Source organism: Mirounga angustirostris, unplaced genomic scaffold, assembly GCF_029215605.1.
Source record: "Mirounga angustirostris isolate CCGP_5_RB_7025 unplaced genomic scaffold, mMirAng1.0.hap1 SCAF_13, whole genome shotgun sequence".
Classification (NCBI taxonomy): Eukaryota; Metazoa; Chordata; class Mammalia; order Carnivora; family Phocidae; genus Mirounga; species Mirounga angustirostris.
The window spans coordinates 40,174,599-40,192,674 of NW_026991721.1; the positions used below are offsets into that span (position 1 = coordinate 40,174,599).

Sequence of the window (18,076 nt, forward strand, 5' to 3'; positions counted from 1 at the left end):
AGTCTTTCTAATTTATACTTCCACCAGCAGTTAATAAGAGTTCCTGCTATCATGTGCCTTTGCCCAGTATTGCGATTATCAATTTTTATAGTTTTTACTTTGATGCTGGTGGGTATGATATAACATCTCATTATGATTTTAATATGCATTTCTGTAAATATTAATGAAGTCTAGCACATTTTCATGTTTATTGGCCATTTGAAATCCTCTTTTGTGGTTTCTTTTTCATTTTTATTTTTTTGGTCTAGTTTTCTATTCAATTGCTTATCTTTTTCTTATTGATTTGTAGACATTCTTAATTTATTTTGGGTACAAACCAATTTATATGTTGCTTTAATTTGGGTTCCAGCAAAACCAGAGCCCATGATAAGGATGAAGGTACAGATAGTTTTTTTTTAATTAAAGATTTTATTTATTTGAGAGAGAGAGCAGAATGAGAGAGAGCGTGAGAGCATGAGCGTGGGGAAGTGCAGAGGGAGAGGCAGAAGCCGACTCCCCACTGAGCAGGGAGCTTGTTGTGGGGCTCTATCCCAGGACCCTGGGATCATGACCCAAGCTGAAGGCAGATGCTTAACTAACTGAACCACCCAGGTATCCCCAGATAGCTTTTTGGGAGTGATTCTAGGAAGTAGAAGAGAAGGAGTGGTGACAGTGAGGCTTGGAAGAAGAAAAAGCCATTATTAAGGTCACCACTGTAGGTATCGGGGAAATGATTGCTCTAGGACCTCTGAGAAGAGCATAAAACATCTTCCTGAAGGAAGGGTGTCTGGAGCGCACTTATTCAATGTGGTTGAGAGTTCCTTTAGGAAACATTTATTTCCCCAACTTCTAAGCTGTGCTTGTGCTGGGCAGAATGTATTCTCATAACCTTTAGAGAAGGTCTAAAGCAGAAGGTGGCAGAATGCTCAGTGAGCACTTAAGATGAAATGCTTGCCAGAAGCAGTTAAGTTTGGGCTCACATGGAACTGTCTATTGTAGCTCTGGCTGAAATCAGAAATGGGCCAGGGAACTCTTAAACAGGGGCACCAATGATGCCCTTTGTATCTTTTAAATATCTTTCCCCATATTTGAGGTGACTTTTACTCTCTTAATAGTGTCTTTTGTGAACAGAAATGCTTACTATTTATGTAATCAAATTTATCTACCTTTTCTATTTTGCTAATATTTTAATCTCTTAAGACATCTTACCCTGAATTCATGAGGATGTTCTTTACCTTTTTTTTTTTTGTGAATAGTGTGTTTTGTTTGAGAAGGTAATAGAAGGTATAGATAATTTCTCCAGGAAAATAACACACGATTATGTGCAACTTTGAGGTGTTCATGGAACCTTTGAAACCTTTCCTTGGAATCCCTAGAGGTTCATTGATCTGAGGTTAGGAATTTCTCGTTGTTGTTTTACCTTTCAAATTTAGATCTATAGACCACCTGGAACTAATTTTTGTATGATGTGAGGTAGGGGTCAAGTTTTATTTTATTTTTCCATGTGGATGTGTGATTGATCCAGCACCATTTGTTGAAAAAGCAAACAAAATCAACTCCATCCATTCCCCACTGCTTAGTAGTGCCAACTTATAATTTTGTTGTAAATCAAGTACCTCTTTTTCTGGGGTTCTTGATTCTGTTCCTATGGAGTGTTTTTCCGCTTGAGCCAGTTTCTCTCTGCCTTAATTACTACTGCTTTTTTTTCTCTCTCTTTCTCTTTTTTAAATTATGTTAATCACCATACAACTACTGCTTTACAATAAGTCTTGATATATGTAGAGCAAGTCTGTCCTTTGTGTTCTTCAAGATTTTCTTGGCTTTTCTTGGACATTTGGATTTTCATATAAACTTCAGAATCACTTTAGCAAGTTACACGCACACACACACACGCACATATTCACATGCACCAAACTGTTGAAATTATTGGAATTGCACTGATTTTATAGATTAATATGGGGAGATTTGCTTCATTATAATTTTGAGTCTTCTAATCCATGAGCATAGTGGAACCCTCCACTTATTAAGTCTTTTAACCTATTCTCAAAAATGTTTTATAGTTTACTGCAATGGTCTTGCATTTCTTTCATTAAAAGTTTTGCTTAGATATTTGATATTTGTAATGATTTTATGTAAATGGTATTTATAAATTCTGTTTTGTTTGGGGTTGTATATAGAAATACAGTGTACCTTTGGGTGCCTGGGTGGCTCAGTCGGTTGTGTTTGCTTTTGACTCAGGTCATGATCTCAGGGTTCTGGGATCAAGCCCTGCATCAGGCTCCCTGCTCAGTGGGGAGCCTGCATCTCTCTCTGCCTGTCACTCCCCCTGCTTGTACTCTCTCTCTCTCTGTCAAATAAATAAATAAAATCTTAAAAAGAAATGAAATATACTTTTGTGTATAACACCCTTGCATAAAACAAACTTGCTAAATTCACTTATTGATTATAATTCTTTATCTGTAGATATTTTTAAATTTTCTACCTATACAATCATATCATTTCACATAATGAGTTTGATTTCTTCTTTTTTAATCCTTATACCTTGTATTTCTTTTTCTTATTGTATTCTTCTTATTATTGTTTAAGACTTCTAATACAATGTTGAGACTAGAAGTAGTGATGATGGGCATCCTTGTTGTATTCTCTATCTCAAAAGAAAGCTTTCAACATTTTACCATTAAGTGCAATGTATGATATCTGCTTAAAAATAATGTTTATTGTGCAGTAGTTGCAGTTGTTTGGTGCACCATTCTAAATATATCAATTAAGTCAAATTTGCTGATTGTATTATTTAAATCTTAAATATTTTTCCTGATTTAGTCCAGATTATTTTATCATTTATCAAGAGAAGTATTTTAAAATCTTTACTCTGTGAATTTGTCTATTTTGCCTTGTATTTCTGCCAAATTAGCTAAATATTTGAGACGTCATTAGATTCATACAAATTAATAATCATTACATGATTCTTATAACAATATATGTTTTATATATATAAAAATATGTATTTGGTGGACTGTCTCTTTTATTCTTAACTATTACCTTTATCCCTAGTAATGTTCTTTGCCTTTAAGTCATTCTTGTTTAATAGTATTCGAGTTTTCTTTTGGTAGTGTTTGCATGTTATATTTTAAAAATCTGTTTAGTGTTATTTTTTTCTTATTTTCTTATGTTTTATAAGATGTTTTATAAATGTTTTATAAATAAAATAAATGTTTTATAAATAAAAAGGATTTTATTTATTTAATTTTAAAAATTCTTTTTATTTTTTAAATTAAAAAAAAAATTTAATTTAAATTCCAGTTAGTTAACATACAGTGTAATATTAGTTCCAGGTGTACAATATAGTGATTCAACACTTCCATATGTTATTTAATTTTTTAATTTTTAAATTTTTTTGCATTTTTAAAATTTTATTATGTTATGTTAATCATCATACATTACATCATTAGTTTTTAATGTAGTGTACCATGATTCATTGTTTGCATATAACACCCAGTGCCCCATTCAATATGTGCCCTCTTTAATACCAATCACCAGGCTAACCCATCCCCCTACCCCCCTCCCCTCTAGAACCCTCAGTTTGTTTCTCAGAGTCCATAGTCTCTCATGGTTCATCTCCCCCTCCAATTTCCCCCCTGTTCATTTAACACTTCCATATTTTAAAATTGGAGTATTGGTTCATTTACATCTAATCTCTGAACATCCTTTGTGTTGTACTTCCAACTCTGGCATGCCCTGAACTCCAACTGCTTTGCTTTTCTCTATATCACTTACCATCATCCAAAATACTATTCATATTAGTTGTTTTGCTTATCATTTGCCCCCCATTGGAATGTAAACTCAATGGATGCAGGGACTTTTTTGTCTATTTATTTATGTATTCACATCACTAAGTGGATAGGCATTCCAAAAATTTTGCCAAAATAATGACTCAATGAGTTATATTCCATATGTTCTTTTTGGAGATTTACAAAAATATTAATGTATAAAGAAGTTATACAGATACAAATTTTGTTCAATCAAGAATTTCCCAAGCTCTTACAATCATTGAATCTTACTGAAGTGTAACATCTATTACATCAGGAAGCAAGTGTTCTATAGAATTCACTTTGGAAAAGATCCAGAAGATATGATTATTGAAGAAGTATTTCTAGTACTCATAGATTAGAGAGCCATTTAGAAGGTCTCCAGTTGGGAGGCCGCTAAACTAGTGTTCATCTGGCTTGCTACCTATTTTTGTAAATAAAGTTTTATTGGAATACAGCCACACCCACTTATTTGTGTATTGTCTGTCTTTTGCTCTATGAAGACAGAGTTGATTAGATGTGACAGAGATCCTATGGACTTCAAAACTTAAATCATTTACTATCCGTCCTTTTACAGAAAATATTTGCTGATTCCTCCTAATAATAGTCAAAAAAATTCTTGAGCACTTCCTACTTTGTGGGCTCAACATGTTGCTAGACATTTTTATAGAGATAACCTCATTTAATTATCCTAAAAATCTTTTGAGGTAGGCAATATAATTATTTTTATTTTATAGATGAGGAAACTAAGATGCAGAGAAATTGAATAATTGCCCATGATTACACATTTAATAAGTGACAGAGACAGGGTTTGAACCTAGTTCTGACTCTTAGTCTTTGTTCTTTCTCAGTAAACTAGACTGCTTTCTGGTTCCTGTTGTTCTACGGAGTGTGAAATAATGGAATAAATATTAAAGAAGATTAAAAACTCATACTGTGCAATGTAATTGTTATTCTAAGAGGTTAGCTATGCAAGCACAGCTGACTTTATTTTGAGGTTCTTTGTGCTTACAATTCTTGAACATAGCAATAGTAAATATTACATTCTTATAAAAATGTATATTTGCAGAATTGGGGTTTAAATAAGTAATTTCCCAGATATAATTTTGTATTTTTTACACACTCAACTATTTTAAGTTGGTTCTGATATTTAGATATCCATTTGTAATTTAGAAAACATCCTTCTTTCATTCTGATTAGTTTTGCATACAGTCTATCGTAATAGAAAGGATAGATTAAACATTTTAAGGTCAACCATGCCCATAGTAGTAACAGTTGCTACCACTTTTTGAGTGCTTAAGTGCCAGGAGACTGTACTTATTACATATAAAGTAATCTCATTAATCTTAGCAACAAAACTGTGAGGGAGAATACTATTATCATGTGTATTTTATAGATAAGGAAACTGAAATGACTTATCAAGGAAAAAGTAGCTGATTTACCTTACTCTGTACCTTCAGAGGAATATTGCTGACTCAAAGGAAGTTAGGTAATTCTATTGGCTACATTAAAACTCTATTATATAATAGAGTAGACATACACCACATGAGCATTTTCCCATGCCATTACCTTGGATTCCAAATAAATGTTTTAATTACCATAATAATATTATGTCTTGTTTTGGACTATATTTTACTTAAACTTTCTCCTATTTTTGAATATAGGATATAGAACTCACATTACTAATTAAGGAGGTTTACTTGCATGTTAATTATAGGTAAAAAAAAAAAACCCTCTGAATGTTGGTCAAGATAATGACATTTGTGAGTGTGAACTCTGTACAAAATAGTAGAATTGCATACTTTTATCTGCCTCATTTACTTTTTCCAATGAAAGATGTTCAGCATTATGGAAATTTAGAAAAGTCCAAAAAGTAGAAAGAAAAGAAAGAATTTACTTCTATTCTCATACCTAGTTACAATCTTTGTTAACAGCTTTGTTAACAGCTTAATGTCTTTTTCTTAAGCATCAGTTTTTATTTTTTTAAAAGTATGTGAATATAATTTATCCTTTTTTTGCTTCATATTATCACATGAGCTTTTGTCCAGGATTCTATCGACATGGATTCTACATAAAAAAATTAAAAAAAATATTTTATTTATTTATTTTGACAGAGAGAGAGAGATAGCGAGAGAGGGAACACAAGCAGGGGGAGAGTAGGAGAGGGAGAAGCAGGCTTCCCACGGAGCAGGGAGCCCGATGTGGGGCTTGATCCCAGGACTCTGGGATCATGACCTGAGTTGAAGGCAGACTCTTAATGACTGAGCCACCCAGGCGCCCCTCTACATAAAAATTTTGATAACCATAAAATATTTATGCTTAGTGAGTGGACTATATTTTACTTAAACTGCCCTTATTTTTATTTTTTAAAGATTTATTTATTTATTTATTTGACAGAGAGAGACAGCGAGAGAGGGAACACAAGCAGGAGGAGAGGAAGAGGCAGGCTTCCCACTGAGCAGGGAGCCTGATGCGGGGCTCAATCCCAGGACCCTGGGATCATGACCTGAGCCGAAGGCAGACGCTTAATGACTATGCCACCCAGGCGCCCCAAACTTCCCTTATTTTTAGATACAGATTGCTTCAAATTATTATTGTTGCTGCTATTTTATCTTTTTTTTTTTGCATTTTATTTTTTTGCGGGGAGAGGTAGAAGTAGAGGGAGAGAGAATCTTAAGCAGGCTCCATGCCCAGTGCAGAGCTGGACATGGGGCTTGATCTTAAAAACCTAAGATCATGACCTGAGCTGAAATCAAGGGTCGGACACTTAACTGACTGAGCCACTCAGATGCCCTTCTTTTGCATTTTAAATTATAAAAGTGTAATCATGCTTATATCCAAATTGAAATATGTAAACATGTAAAGTGAAAAGTAAAGATCTTTGTCCCAGTATGAAGAACTTTCTCGGTATTCTTCCAGAATTTGTCTATGCCTATGTAAGCACATTTCTGTCTACCCTTATTTTACATAAGTAGTATCTATAACCTGTCTCATTGGTTTTGCTCTTTTATGTGATGTTGGGATAAATATATTTGTGCAAAAATTATTTTTGTGTTTATGACTATTTCCTTAAGACAGACTCTTAAAAGTAGAGCTGGATCAAAGAGATGGACAATTTGAAGGCTCTTATTAAATTTGTCAAATTTAATACACTGCTGTTTTAGGAAGAGTATATTAATATTACAAAATAAGAATTTATTCTATCGTTATAACTTCTACAAAGTGTATGGAAACCTGGCATGTTAATTTCCTAAAAGCTTTTTGTAAAGGCCCAATCATTCATGATATAAGTAAATAAATATATAATACAGGCATATCACATGTATATCTATATATGTTATGGGTGTAACATATCTACATACATATTTGTGCACATATAATATATATATGCACACACTGAATTTGTTTAACCGGGTGGGTCTGGTCATTTTTCCCACTTTAGACTTAGCATTGTTATTCTTACTCTTACTGATATTAGTTAGGATTATCTTTTTCAGCATCATTTTTTGAGGTTATAACTTGGTTTAAAAAAACTTGTGTTTGAATCTTATTTAAATCTTTATCTTTAAATTTTTTAAATTTATTTTTTTAAATTAAAAAAAGTTTTTGTTTAAATTCCAGTTAGTTAACATACAATATAAATTTAGTTTCAGATGTACAATATAGTGATTCAATACTTAGGTACAATACCTGGTGCTTATCACAACAAGTGTACTCCTTAATTCCCATCACCTATTTACCAGCCCCCCTACTCACCTCCCCTCTGGTGACCATCAGTTTGTTCTCTCTAGTTAAAAGCCTGTAAGGAGGGCACATGTTGTGATGAGCACTGGGTGTTATACACAACTAATGAATCATTGCAACTACATCAAAAACTAATGATGTACTATATATTTATCCATTCGTCAGTCAATGGACACTTGGGCTGTTTCCATAATTTGGCTATTGTAGATAATGCTGCTATAAACACTGAGGTGCATGTATCCCTTTGAATTACTTTTTGTATTTTTTTGGCAAATACCTACTAGTGCAATTGCTAAAGTCAACAACACAAGAAACAACCGGTGTTGGCGAGGATATGGAGAAAGGAGAACCCCCCCCATGCTGTTGGTAGGAAGGCAAACTGGTGCAGCCAATCTGGAAAACAGTATGGAGGTTCCTCAAAAAGTTAAAAATAGAACTACCCCTTTAAATTTTTTTAAATAAAAAGCATTTTTTCTGATTATGCAATAAATAAATGTCAATGTATATAAAAAATCCAGGCAAAAAAGAAGTAAGTAGAGAAAAAGAGAAAGTTTAATTTATAATCTTAATAACCTTTTGCTGCATTATCCTTTCTTTTTGTATTTATGCATATATATGTATACATATATATAGATCTCAACACTCATAAATTACATTTTGCAGCATGTATATTCTTTGTGTTTATATGTATACATACCTATATAATAATTTATATGTTCTTATATTAATGGAAAAATACATATGCTTCCTAAGCCTTCCCTCTCCACACCCCCTCCAGTGACAATAGGTTGTAGATATCTTCCTTGTTGATAAATATGGATATATGCCACAATTAAATGACTGCATTATACTCTATTTTGTGGTTGTACTCTACTTATTCTAATATTGATGAACCTTTGGTTGTTTCCAGCTACTTGCTAGTATAAACAACACTTCAGTGAACATTTTTGTACATATGCCCTTTACCCACTTGTCCAATAATTTACTTAGGATAAAATAGAAATAGAATTTTTGTATCAAAGACATGTACATTAAATATTTGGATATATTAGAAAGGGCATTTTTTACTTACATTTTTTCATATTGTTTTAAGTTTTTTTCTTTTTTTTTTTTTAATAATTTTTTTTAAGATTTTATTTATTTATTCATGAGAGACAGAGAGGCAGAGGGAGAAGCAGGCTCCCAAGGAGCAGGGAGCCCGATGCGGGACTCGATCCCAGGACCCTGGGATCATGACCTGAGCGGAAGGCAGACGCTTAACCATCTGAGCCACCCAGGCGCCCTTAAGTTTTTTTCTACAAGTGATATAGCGAATGCAGAATTGTCAAATTGCCCTCCAGGTAGTTTGTGCTATATTACATTCTCATCAGTGAATGGGAGTGCTATATTCTTCATGCTTATAAACATTAAATATTAACAATATTTTAAATTTTTGCTAAAATGTTATTTTGTATTGAGATATTAATTGTTGTATTATGTAGCATTTTAAAAATTGTGATATTGAATACATTTTTTAGCTTATTTGCTCTTTCCATTTTCTCATTTGTAAATATTCCCCTTATTTTTGTGGCCTATTTTTCTCTCTCTCTTTTTTTTTTATTGATTTAGGAGCTTTGAAGACTCCCTTTTGTTACCAAAAGTATACTTGTTTCAGTTGGTGGTTTATGTTGTTAATAGTCTTTTGTTAATATAGAAGTTTAAAAATTTTAGTGTAGTCAATTTTATTAATCTTTTCCTTGTTTTAATGTTATGCTTAGAAAGATGTTTCTTATCTAAAGATTTATAAATATAGGGGTACCTGGGTTAAGCATCTGCCTTCGGCTCAGGTCATGATCCCAGGATCCTGGGAATGAGTTCTGCAACTGGCTCCCTGCTCAGCGAGGAGCCTGCTTCTCCCTCTCCTGCTTCCCTTTCTTGTGCTCTCTTTCTCTCTGTCAAATAAATAAATAAAATCTAAAAAAAAAACAAAAACAAAAAACCAAAGCTAATGATCCTCAATTAAAAAAATAAATCTAAAAAAAAAAAAAAACCAAAGCTAATGATCCTCAATTAAAAAAATAAAGATCATACAAATATAATCTTTATATTACGTAGTTTAAATTTTTAAAAAAGATTGTTTTTAGTTTTTACATTCAAAAAATTCATCTGGAATTTATTTTAGTATAAAGTGGTAGTGATATAATGCATTTTTCCCCAAATGTCTACCTCTATTTATTGAATAGTTTATGATTTATTGAATAGTTTATTTCCCCACTGACTTGAAGTATCACTTATATAATATACTCTTCTATGAACTGTCATTTACTTCTAGATTTTCTGTTGTTCATTTATCTGCCTGTTATTCCTGTGCCAAAAATACATTGTTTTAATTTTTGTACTTGTGTAATATTTACATTAAGCCTTTTATTTTTATATATTTTTAAAGATTTTATTTATTTATTTGACAGAGAAAGACACAGCGAGAGAGGCAACACAAGCAGGGGTAGTGCGAGAGGGAGAAGCAGGCTCCCCGCGGAGCAGGGAGCCTGAGGCAGGGCTCGATCCTAGGACCCTGGGATCATGACCCGAGCAGAAGGCAGACGCTTTAATGACTGAGCCACCCGGGCGCCCCTACATTAAGCCTTTTAAACCTAAAATATATTTAGGTTATTTTATTCTTGGAAAGAGATCAAACTTCTATATTTAATTTTTGAAATCACCTCAAACATAAATTATTTATTTGATGCAAAAAATAACATCCTTGACCTTAGAATATTTCTCTTTAAGTTTGTAAGTTTTCATATGGTGTATATGATATACATGATAAAAAATTTCATTTTTTTTTTTAGAAGAAAGACTCTTCTGTCCAGTAAAATTGTTCTGGGGAGATGCTCTGAGGTAGAAGATGCAAGGAGACTTTGAATTATAGGCTGATAGGTGGACTTGGCATAGTGCCTGTCCCAGAGAACTCTGGTGGTTGAAGCACAGGAGTAGGATCAGAGTACAGAAGTGGTGGAATTTAGAATCTTTTAAAAGAAGCTCTTTTAGCATCAGGACCAATAGGTTTTCAAAGGCCTAGGTTCTGAAATGTAAAGGAATGCTGTTTGAATGAAACAAGGACAGTGCACTAGCTTTGAAACCAGAGATTGGGAATTTGAGTGCCAACCCTGCCAATTTACTACCTTTGTGAATATCTAATCCCACTGAGTTTCAGTTTTTTCACTTATAAAATGAGGATAGTAATCCCATCACAAAGTAATTATGAAGGTTTAATGTGAAAATAAGTATCAGTTGAACAATGGTTGGCCTATAGAATTTACTTCATAATGCCTGGTCTTCTTTTTTTTATTGAGAATTCTGCAGAAACAAGGTTGATGGGGATAAAATTTAGGGCTGGGATTTGAGTCTTGGAGAGCTCTGTGAATTTATTTCATCTCTGCACATTAAAAAAGGCAGTGGTTTTTGTCCCAGTGCTAGCATGAGAACATTAATGTAGGAAAATGAGAATTATGTAGTGTGTAGCAGGGTATTTTCCCTATGTACACACACACACACACACACACGCACACACACAGAGTACTAGCGGTCTCATTATGGATCTCAGAAAAAGAAAGGGAAATTAGGAAAATTCCAGGACAAGAAGATATAGAAATTGGTAATTAACTGGAACACGGGGAGATGGGAAAGTGCTGGCATTGGAGAAATGTATTTAAAAATCCAGTTATTTACCCCATTTCCATTTTGCAAGGTGCCTTTTATCAAATGAGTTAAGTGGGAGAGCAAAATATCAAAACTGGCATATTAGGAGAGACATGAATGCCAACTATCCCATTCTACAGAGGAAGTAAAAGGAGACATTTATGTTCCTCATAGAAGGAACATAAGGCCAGTGATTGGAAACTCTGAAAATGAAAGTTCCGTTATCAATTTATCATATGGTCCTAAGTGAGTTATATATCCATTTCCTTGTCTGTAAACTAGGGTGCATCTCATTCTGGTATCTGTAATATTTTTCATTTAGCAAAAGAGGTAATTTCTGATAGATGCCAGGTGGGATCTTGTCTGGATTTTACAGTGAGATCTTTAAGTTGTTATGAAGAATATGCAGCAAAAGGATAAGGGTCTTTCTACGTGATTCTCTTCATTTGCTTCTGTGTTTTTGAGGAGAGTGAGCAGAAGACTTAATAAGGTCTGAGAAGGACTAATCCACAATGTGTAACTGAGTTCCCCATGGGTATGCAGTGTGTAGTTACTGAGTTTGATGACGGGGTAGCATTGCCAAGGACACGGCTCTCAGGTCATGTATCCTTGAGACATTCTTCTTTAAAACATGGGTGGTTATATTAGCTACCAGGCCATTGGTGTAAGTTGTGACTTGGGCATATTTCAAGGAAAAAGCAAAAGTAGGCATACATTTATAGAAGACATTTCCATCTAGCATGTTCATGTCTCTAAACCTTACTAAACCTTTGGGAGCTAGATAATGATATCTCCATTTCCTATGCATATTATATCTATCTATATATCTATATCTATATATCTATCTATATATATATCTTTTTTTTAAAAGGATTTTTAAAAGATTTTATTTTTAAGTAATCGCTATACCCAGTGTGGGACTTAAACTCACAACCCTGAGATCAAGAGTCACATGCTCTACCAACTGAGCCAGCCAGGTGCCCCTCCTATGTGTATTCTTTATTTCAGAAAAGATTATATAGCTTTATAATCCATTTTCTTCACCTAACAAATCTCACACAAAATTAATTATTTGTCTCCTTTACTAGATTTCGAACTTCTCTAAGTTACCAACTCTATTTATTTTTGTTTTTTTAGTACTTAACATAGTGTGTGGTGCAGAGCAAACAGTAAATGATGAATAACTGATTTATTCTAGGAATCAGGACTCTTAGATAATTAGCCATAGTCACCAGATCTTTATTTTTCTCTTCTTTTAGCATCTCTCCTCCTTCAATTTCTATCTTGAACTGAGCAATGCTTAAAAAGTATAAAGTGCTGTATACATGCTATGTAGCAAGTTAAGACCATATTGACTCTGAATTCACATGAATTGTTCTGGTCTGAATCCAGTTGATAATGCAGCTGTTATTTTTATAATCTTATCCTAAGTACATATTTGCACAACCGGCGGTGTCAACTCATCTAAGTAACTTGGTGTTATTTGCCTGATACATTAAATTATAGAGCTCTATTACTGAAGTCATTATTTGTGGTTAAGAGGGAGTGGTACTGAGAATGGTAACAAAAAGAGTTTTTTTAATATGAGTATCAAACTGGACCCTCTTTAGATGTCTTTAAATTTGTCTTGATTTAACTATCTAGAAATGCAAAGAACAGTCCTTCCTCCTTCGTCTATTAGTTTACTCCACAGAAAATAGTACGCTGATTTAAAAAAAATGTGTGGGCTTAAAAATTAGTACTTTTTGCAAGCTTTTGTTAAATGATTGCTTTTAAAATGTTCTGACACTTTATTTTGTGAGCAGAACTCTGGAGAGAAAACTCAGCAGGGATGGAATCCTTTTCCTTTTTCTGGGTATGATAATGCGCTGCAAATGTTGAGACTATTCTAACTATAATATTTATCTTACAATGAATCCAAATTGTCAGTTGCTAGAGATCTGGAATTGTGCTTTATTGTTCTTTATCCCTAGAGGTTCCAATTCATGTTATGCATCCTGTGGGCTCTCAGAAATGTTAATTGAATTGCTGGAGAATTGCTTGTATCATTCTCAAATTAAAAAAAAAGTACAACATCCTGCAATAACTAAGACTTAATTTTTAAGTTAAATTCCCTTGTCTAGCTTCTAATTCTCCTTACATTTGAGAAAATATTTTATTTTATTTTATTTTAAAAAGAGATTTTATTTATTCATTTGATAGAGAGAGAGTGAGTGAGAGAGATAATGACCAGGGGAAGGGGGGAGAAGCAGACACCCCTGCTGAGCAGGGAGCTGATGCGGGGCTTGATCCCAGGACTCTGGGATCATGACTTGAGCTGAAGGCAGTCACCTAACCAACTGAACCACCCAGGCACCCCAAAAATATTTTGTTTTTTAAAAACAGGAATTCCAAAAAAATTGAGAATCTTTTCCATAAGATAAAACGTTTAATAGAGTTACAAGATTTTTGTTTATACACAAAAGTTTTTGTGAGCTTACCCACATTTAACACAGTTGCCCATTAGTCCAGCAGTAACTGAATTTTAGTGTGCATAGGAATTACCTGGGGACTATGCTTTAAAATAGATTCCTAGGCCATACTCTCAGAATTGCAGAATCAATAGGTTTGGGTGGGACCCAACAGTCTTTTTTAAAAAATTAATTTTAATAAGCATCCCAGGTGGTTTTGATATAGGGAGTCTGAGGATTATGGTTTGATAATCATTTTTTTCTCCATCCTACTCACACAAGTCTTTCTCTGTTTTCTGTTATTAAACTGATACCATGTATGTCTGAAACTAGACAGGCCACAAGAAAAAAAAAGATATATTAAAGAATGCAATAATATATGTTATTTCCAAGAAGGATATTTTGCTAAGAAAAACATGGGATGTGAAAGAAGTCATGAAAGAGAACAAGTTTACTAGGTGAAAAGTTCTAAAATATATTCTGAATGTCTTTTTGGCCCACTGCTTATTTTTTGTTTGATTCTGGTCAAATGACCTTGCTGCCTTATGTTGTGTTTATGAAGTTTTTTTATAGTCAAGACTTCAAAATACAAGAGTTTTGGGGATTAAGTTACACGGTGATTCTATAAATAGGTTTTGGAAGTTTGTGGTCTATATTTTTGTCTTGGTTCATAACAGTAAGCTGCTTTTGTAAAGTATAAGACATGCACACTTCTTCTAAATAATCTCATTCATTTTTCATGTAGACACAATTTTTATACTGATTATCCTTGTTCACAGATAGATCTTCTTGAATTGTTATTTCAGGAGAGCAGTAAAGTGTTGGCAGTTGTGAAAACATGTCAAACTTAGGCAATTTTACCTTTGATTATCTATTCTGCTGCACATGTTGGTAGAGGTGAACTGGTGGGCCTAGAAAATGCAACATTAATTTCTCTTCTTCTGACCCAGAAATACCTTAATCTGACCATTTACAATGTGTTAAAGTAGGTTTAGGAAATGTTACATTAAAATGTAAGCATATACTTCCCAGTGGATGTGGATAAAATGTAAAATTGTAAAATCTTAGAGTGGTAGGGACTTTTAGAGGAGAACTGGTGTAGTAGTTCTTGAATACCATCTACAGCGAGGCTGTCTTTAACAATCACCTGTAGAGCTTTTAAAAAGTGGAGACTCCAGGCCCACTCAAGGAGATTCTCATTTAGTACGTCTGCAGCAGGGCCCAGAAATTCAAACTTTCTAAAAGCTTTCTAGGCGATTATAATCAACTAAGTCTCATTGTAGGAATTCTTTCTCCGATATTGCCAGCAAAGGGTCACCCAGCTTTCACTTTGACAGCTCCAGCAACAGATTTCTATTTTGTGAGGCAACTTATTCCATTGCTTTTCTTTTCCTTTTCATTTTTTTGGTTTAATTTTTAAATTTAAATTCTAGTTAACATATAGTGTAATATTTGTTTCAGGAGTAGAATTTAGTGATTCATCATGTAACACCCAGCACTCATCACAACACATGCCCTCCTTATACCCATCATCTCTTTAACCCATCCCCCTGCCCACCTCCCTCCAGAAATCCTCACTTTGTTCTCTAGTTGAGAGTCTGTATTATGGTTTGCTGCTCTCTTTTTTCCCCCCTATGTTCATCTGTTTCATTTCTTAAATTCCACATTTGAGTGAAATCATATGCTATTTGTCTATGACTGACTTATTTCACTTAGCATAATATACTCTAGCTCCATCCACGTCATTGCAAATGGCAAGATTTCATTCTTTTTGATGCCTAAGTAATATTCTATTGTATATACATATATACCACTTCTTCTTTATCCATTCATCAGTTGATGGACATTTGGGCTCTTTCCATAATTTGGCAATTGTTGATAATGCTGTTATAAACATTGGGGTGCATGTATCCCTTTGAATCAGTATTTTTGTATCCTTTGGGTAAATAACTAGTAATGTAATTGCTGGGTCATAGGGTAGTTCTATTTAGAACTTTTTGAGGCACCTCCATACGGTTTTCCAGAGTTGCTGTACCAGTTTGCATTCCCACCAACAATATAAGAGGATTCCCCTTTCTCTACATCCTCACCAACATCTGTTGTTTCCTGTGTTGTTAATTTTAGCCATTCTAACGGGTGTGAGATAGTATCTCATTGTAGTTTTGATTTGTATTTCCCTATCGATGAGTGATGCTGAGCATCTTTTCATGTGTCTGTTAGCCATCTGGATGTTTTCTTTGGAAAGAAGTCTATTCATATCTTCTGCCCATTTCTTAACTGGATTATTTGTTTTTTGGGTGTTGAGTTTGATAAGTTCTTTATAGATTTTGGATACTAACCCTTTATCAGATATGCCATTTGCAAATATCTTCTCTCATTCTGAGGGTTGCCTTTTAATTTTGATTGTTTCCTTCACCGTGCAGAAGCTTTTTATATTGATGAAATCCCAGTAGTTCATTTTTCCTTTTGTTTCCCTTGCCTCCAGAGACATGGCTAGTAAGAAACTATAGCCGATGCCAAAGAGGTTGCTGCCTGTGTTCTCCTCTAGGATTTTGATGGTTTCCTGTCTCACATTTAGGTCTTTCATCCATTTTGAATTTATTTTTGTGTATGGTATAAGAAAGTGGTCCAGTTAGATTCTTCTGTATGTTGCTGTCCAGTTTTCCCAATACCATAGCTTCTAAAGATTTGTCTGGACTGAGCTAAAATCCACCACATTTTAATTCTCACCCACTAGTATTGTTCTTGCTTTTGGGAAGAAGAAAGATAAACTAACCTGTAATCAGCATTTACCATATTACACTCACTGTGCTAGATACTACCTCTTTGTTGGCTTGAAAATATTAAACTAGATACAATGGAATATTATTCAGCCATCAGAAAGGATGAATACCCACCATTTGCATCGACATAGGTGGAACTAGAGGGGATTATGCTAAGTGAAATAAGCCAAGCAGAGAAAGACAATTATCATATGGTTTCACTCATATGTGGAACATAAGCAATAGCACGGAGGACCATAGGGGAAGGGAGGGAAATCTGAGGGGGGAGAAATCAGAGAGGGAGATGAACCATGAGAGACTAAGGACCCTGGGAAACAAGCTGAGGGTTTCAGGGGGGGAGGGGAGAAGGAGAGGGGGTAACAGGGTGATGGGTATTAAGGAGGGCATGTGTTGTGCACTGGGTGTTATATGTAATTAATGCATCATTGAACATTACATCAAAAACTAATGATTTACTATACAGTGGCTAACTGAACATAATAATAAAAAAAAGAATGTTGTAGGTCAAGCAGGAAAAATTAGCCATTTTATTAATTCTTGCCCCTTGAGTATAGTGTCTAACACTTTGTGTTAGTGATGAAATGGGAAGTATACATTTCTTGAGGAAAGTCACATGTATGACTGAGTTATAAGCTAAACTATCTACTTTTTTTCTTAGAACCTCATTTTTACTTGAAAGAATGGCCAAAAGACACACAGTGGTTATTCAGATAGCTGCTTGGCAGACATAGTCTCAAAAATAAACAAAGTGAACCAGCTGGCCATTTTAAGAAAAGCAACTGACATTGCTGTCAATAATAAAATTTGAGCTTTCAAGAGAAAATTAATAGTTTGGAAAACTTGTATCTACCATCATGAGTTGATGACTTCCCAATAGTTAAAAACTTTTCTGATAAGATTGTTGATGATATTAACAAATGTGATTTTTAAAAAATTGAATAATGATATATGTCAATCTTGTCAATATGTCAAGAAAATCTGCACAACTCAGTGAACTGATATTTCCAAATGAACCAATGCATGAGGCTGCAAAATCGTGCAGGGGTAAAAGATGCATTTAATAAAGATCAGTGGGTTTAAGAAGTAACAGAATACAAAAAGTTCATTGATATTCAGTTTTCAGATTTCATATTGCAATTAACCTTTGAGAAACTATTACTTGTCAAGTTTTGATGTAAAAAAAGAATAGGTACAATTATCTGGAAAGGTGATTGAAACACTCTTCCTCTTTCCAACTTTGTATCTATGTGCAGATAGATATTTTCCACATACTTTCACCAAACCATCACAGTGGACTGAATGCAGTAGTGCTTATGAGAATCCAGTTGTCTTTATTAAACCAGGCATTTAAGAGATTTGCAAAAATACAAAACAATTCCAGCCTTCTAATTTTTTTTTATTTTGGCAAATATGCTTGTATTTCAAAAGTATGTTATTTATGTTACTATGAAATAGGCTTATCATCAAATGATTATTTAATAATTTATTTTATTTTAAATGAATAACTGATTTTTTCCTTCAGATTTAGTTTCTAATACAATAAATATTGATAAATGTGACTGTAACCCTTTGGGATTTTCAATAATTTTTAGAAATGTAAAGGAGTCTTAGACCAAAGAGTTTGAGAACCATGGGA

The 18,076-nt window shown here is 33.8% G+C and overlaps 1 protein-coding gene across 11 annotated transcripts in view; it reads left to right on the plus strand.

The window, feature by feature from the left end:
• Nucleotides 1-18,076, plus strand: part of SOX6 (SRY-box transcription factor 6) — a 606,783-nt gene that overhangs the window by 83,839 nt on the left and 504,868 nt on the right. The window lies entirely within an intron of this gene.